Genomic DNA, 6,641 nt, shown 5'->3' with positions numbered 1-6,641 from the left:
CAACAAAACGATTCATCACAGTGACAACAAAACGATTCATATCACAGTGACAACAAAACGATTCATCACAGTGACAACAAAACGATTCATATCACAGTGACAACAAAACGATTCATCACAGTGACAACAAAACGATTCATCACAGTGACAACAAAACGATTCATCACAGTGACAACAAAACGATTCATCACAGTGACAACAAAACGATTCATCACAGTGACAACAAAACGATTCATCACAGTGACAACAAAACGATTCATATCACAGTGACAACAAAACGATTCATCACAGTGACAACAAAACGATTCATATCACAGTGACAACAAAACGATTCATATCACAGTGACAACAAAACGATTCATCACAGTGACAACAAAACGATTCATATCACAGTGACAACAAAACGATTCATATCACAGTGACAACAAAACGATTCATATCACAGTGACAACAAAACGATTCATCACAGTGACAACAAAACGATTCATATCACAGTGACAACAAAACGATTCATATCACAGTGACAACAAAACGATTCATATCACAGTGACAACAAAACGATTCATCACAGTGACAACAAAACGATTCATATCACAGTGACAACAAAACGATTCATCACAGTGACAACAAAACGATTCATATCACAGTGACAACAAAACGATTCATATCACAGTGACAACAAAACGATTCATATCACAGTGACAACAAAACGATTCATCACAGTGACAACAAAACGATTCATCACAGTGACAACAAAACGATTCATATCACAGTGACAACAAAACGATTCATCACAGTGACAACAAAACGATTCATCACAGTGACAACAAAACGATTCATCACAGTGACAACAAAACGATTCATATCACAGTGACAACAAAACGATTCATATCACAGTGACAACAAAACGATTCATATCACAGTGACAACAAAACGATTCATCACAGTGACAACAAAACGATTCATATCACAGTGACAACAAAACGATTCATCACAGTGACAACAAAACGATTCATCACAGTGACAACAAAACGATTCATCACAGTGACAACAAAACGATTCATATCACAGTGACAACAAAACGATTCATCACAGTGACAACAAAACGATTCATCACAGTGACAACAAAACGATTCATCACAGTGACAACAAAACGATTCATCACAGTGACAACAAAACGATTCATCACAGTGACAACAAAACGATTCATCACAGTGACAACAAAACGATTCATATCACAGTGACAACAAAACGATTCATCACAGTGACAACAAAACGATTCATCACAGTGACAACAAAACGATTCATCACAGTGACAACAAAACGATTCATATCACAGTGACAACAAAACGATTCATATCACAGTGACAACAAAACGATTCATATCACAGTGACAACAAAACGATTCATCACAGTGACAACAAAACGATTCATATCACAGTGACAACAAAACGATTCATCACAGTGACAACAAAACGATTCATCACAGTGACAACAAAACGATTCATCACAGTGACAACAAAACGATTCATATCACAGTGACAACAAAACGATTCATATCACAGTGACAACAAAACGATTCATATCACAGTGACAACAAAACGATTCATCACAGTGACAACAAAACGATTCATATCACAGTGACAACAAAACGATTCATCACAGTGACAACAAAACGATTCATATCACAGTGACAACAAAACGATTCATATCACAGTGACAACAAAACGATTCATATCACAGTGACAACAAAACGATTCATATCACAGTGACAACAAAACGATTCATCACAGTGACAACAAAACGATTCATATCACAGTGACAACAAAACGATTCATCACAGTGACAACAAAACGATTCATATCACAGTGACAACAAAACGATTCATCACAGTGACAACAAAACGATTCATCACAGTGACAACAAAACGATTCATCACAGTGACAACAAAACGATTCATCACAGTGACAACAAAACGATTCATCACAGTGACAACAAAACGATTCATCACAGTGACAACAAAACGATTCATCACAGTGACAACAAAACGATTCATCACAGTGACAACAAAACGATTCATATCACAGTGACAACAAAACGATTCATCACAGTGACAACAAAACGATTCATATCACAGTGACAACAAAACGATTCATCACAGTGACAACAAAACGATTCATATCACAGTGACAACAAAACGATTCATCACAGTGACAACAAAACGATTCATATCACAGTGACAACAAAACGATTCATCACAGTGACAACAAAACGATTCATATCACAGTGACAACAAAACGATTCATATCACAGTGACAACAAAACGATTCATCACAGTGACAACAAAACGATTCATCACAGTGACAACAAAACGATTCATATCACAGTGACAACAAAACGATTCATCACAGTGACAACAAAACGATTCATATCACAGTGACAACAAAACGATTCATATCACAGTGACAACAAAACGATTCATATCACAGTGACAACAAAACGATTCATCATCACAGTGACAACAAAACGATTCATCACAGTGACAACAAAACGATTCATATCACAGTGACAACAAAACGATTCATCACAGTGACAACAAAACGATTCATATCACAGTGACAACAAAACGATTCATCACAGTGACAACAAAACGATTCATCACAGTGACAACAAAACGATTCATATCACAGTGACAACAAAACGATTCATCACAGTGACAACAAAACGATTCATCACAGTGACAACAAAACGATTCATATCACAGTGACAACAAAACGATTCATATCACAGTGACAACAAAACGATTCATCACAGTGACAACAAAACGATTCATATCACAGTGACAACAAAACGATTCATATCACAGTGACAACAAAACGATTCATATCACAGTGACAACAAAACGATTCATCACAGTGACAACAAAACGATTCATATCACAGTGACAACAAAACGATTCATATCACAGTGACAACAAAACGATTCATATCACAGTGACAACAAAACGATTCATCACAGTGACAACAAAACGATTCATATCACAGTGACAACAAAACGATTCATATCACAGTGACAACAAAACGATTCATCACAGTGACAACAAAACGATTCATATCACAGTGACAACAAAACGATTCATATCACAGTGACAACAAAACGATTCATCACAGTGACAACAAAACGATTCATATCACAGTGACAACAAAACGATTCATATCACAGTGACAACAAAACGATTCATATCACAGTGACAACAAAACGATTCATATCACAGTGACAACAAAACGATTCATCACAGTGACAACAAAACGATTCATATCACAGTGACAACAAAACGATTCATATCACAGTGACAACAAAACGATTCATATCACAGTGACAACAAAACGATTCATATCACAGTGACAACAAAACGATTCATCACAGTGACAACAAAACGATTCATATCACAGTGACAACAAAACGATTCATCACAGTGACAACAAAACGATTCATCACAGTGACAACAAAACGATTCATATCACAGTGACAACAAAACGATTCATCACAGTGACAACAAAACGATTCATCACAGTGACAACAAAACGATTCATCATCACAGTGACAACAAAACGATTCATCACAGTGACAACAAAACGATTCATCACAGTGACAACAAAACGATTCATCATCACAGTGACAACAAAACGATTCATATCACAGTGACAACAAAACGATTCATCACAGTGACAACAAAACGATTCATCACAGTGACAACAAAACGATTCATCACAGTGACAACAAAACGATTCATATCACAGTGACAACAAAACGATTCATATCACAGTGACAACAAAACGATTCATATCACAGTGACAACAAAACGATTCATCACAGTGACAACAAAACGATTCATCACAGTGACAACAAAACGATTCATATCACAGTGACAACAAAACGATTCATATCACAGTGACAACAAAACGATTCATATCACAGTGACAACAAAACGATTCATATCACAGTGACAACAAAACGATTCATCACAGTGACAACAAAACGATTCATCACAGTGACAACAAAACGATTCATCACAGTGACAACAAAACGATTCATCACAGTGACAACAAAACGATTCATATCACAGTGACAACAAAACGATTCATATCACAGTGACAACAAAACGATTCATCACAGTGACAACAAAACGATTCATCACAGTGACAACAAAACGATTCATATCACAGTGACAACAAAACGATTCATATCACAGTGACAACAAAACGATTCATCACAGTGACAACAAAACGATTCATCACAGTGACAACAAAACGATTCATCACAGTGACAACAAAACGATTCATCACAGTGACAACAAAACGATTCATCACAGTGACAACAAAACGATTCATCACAGTGACAACAAAACGATTCATCACAGTGACAACAAATGAATAGAAAGAATGATAAATAGCTAACATTCATAGATGATTTATTTGAGAGATAGATAATAAAAAAAGGATAAAGCTACACAAATAAAAACTGTAAACATAAACAAATACATAGGTGTGTGTGTGTGTGTGTGTGGAGAGAGAGAGTGTGTGTGTATGTGTGTGTGTGTGTGTGTGTGTGTGTGTGTGTGTGTGTGTAAGTCTACACAAATACACTGTAAACATAAACAGATACATAGGTAAATGGCGTGATTGCCAATAAGTCAAGATCACACCAACAAAGTCATTAAGTTTCACCGAATTGAACCGAGTCCGAGAGACCCTGGGAAGAAAACGTCACACAAACAATGTAGAGAGACGAAAACAACACATAAATAAATACTACATGTTGTTCCCAGACATATAGGACAATAGACATGTTGTTCCCAGACATATAGGACAATAGACATGTTGTTCCCAGACATATAGGACAATAGACATGTTGTTCCCAGACATATAGGACAATAGACATGTTGTTCCCAGACATATAGGACAATAGACATGTTGTTCCCAGACATATAGGACAATAGACATGTTGTTCCCAGACATATAGGACAATAGACATGTTGTTCCCAGACATATAGGACAATAGACATGTTGTTCCCAGACATATAGGACAATAGGCATGTTGTTCCCAGACATATAGGACAATAGACATGTTGTTCCCAGACATATAGGACAATAGACATGTTGTTCCCAGACATATAGGACAATAGACATGTTGTTCCCAGACATATAGGACAATAGACATGTTGTTCCCAGACATATAGGACAATAGACATGTTGTTCCCAGACATATAGGACAATAGACATGTTGTTCCCAGACATATAGGACAATAGACATGTTGTTCCCAGACATATAGGACAATAGACATGTTGTTCCCAGACATATAGGACAATAGACATGTTGTTCCCAGACATATAGGACAATAGACATGTTGTTCCCAGACATATAGGACAATAGACATGTTGTTCCCAGACATATAGGACAATAGACATGTTGTTCCCAGACATATAGGACAATAGACATGTTGTTCCCAGACATATAGGACAATAAATAGACATGTTGTTCCCAGACATATAGGACAATAGACATGTTGTTCCCAGACATATAGGACAATAGACATGTTGTTCCCAGACATATAGGACAATAGACATGTTGTTCCCAGACATATAGGACAATAGACATGTTGTTCCCAGACATATAGGACAATAGACATGTTGTTCCCAGACATATAGGACAATAGACATGTTGTTCCCAGACATATAGGACAATAGACATGTTGTTCCCAGACATATAGGACAATAGACATGTTGTTCCCAGACATATAGGACAATAGACATGTTGTTCCCAGACATATAGGACAATAGACATGTTGTTCCCAGACATATAGGACAATAGACATGTTGTTCCCAGACATATAGGACAATAGACATGTTGTTCCCAGACATATAGGACAATAGGCATGTTGTTCCCAGACATATAGGACAATAGACATGTTGTTCCCAGACATATAGGACAATAAATAGGCATGTTGTTCCCAGACATATAGGACAATAGACATGTTGTTCCCAGACATATAGGACAATAGGCATGTTGTTCCCAGACATATAGGACAATAGACATGTTGTTCCCAGACATATAGGACAATAGACATGTTGTTCCCAGACATATAGGACAATAGACATGTTGTTCCCAGACATATAGGACAATAGACATGTTGTTCCCAGACATATAGGACAATAAATAGACATGTTGTTCCCAGACACATAGGACAATAAACATGTTGTTCCCAGACATATAGGACAATAGACATGTTGTTCCCAGACATATAGGACAATAGACATGTTGTTCACAGACATATAGGACAATAGACATGTTGTTCCCAGACATATAGGCATGTTGTTCCCAGACATATAGGACAATAGACATGTTGTTCCCAGACATATAGGACAATAGACATGTTGTTCCCAGACATATAGGACAATAGACATGTTGTTCCCAGACATATAGGACAATAGACATGTTGTTCCCAGACATATAGGACAATAAATAGACATGTTGTTCCCAGACATATAGGACAATATAGGCATGTTGTTCCCAGACATATAGGACAATAGACATGTTGTTCCCAGACATATAGGACAATAAATAGACATGTTGTTCCCAGA

Source organism: Littorina saxatilis, linkage group LG11 (assembly GCF_037325665.1).
Source record: "Littorina saxatilis isolate snail1 linkage group LG11, US_GU_Lsax_2.0, whole genome shotgun sequence".
NCBI classification, from domain to species: Eukaryota; Metazoa; Mollusca; class Gastropoda; order Littorinimorpha; family Littorinidae; genus Littorina; species Littorina saxatilis.
Note: the sequence above shows the minus strand (reverse complement) of the source record.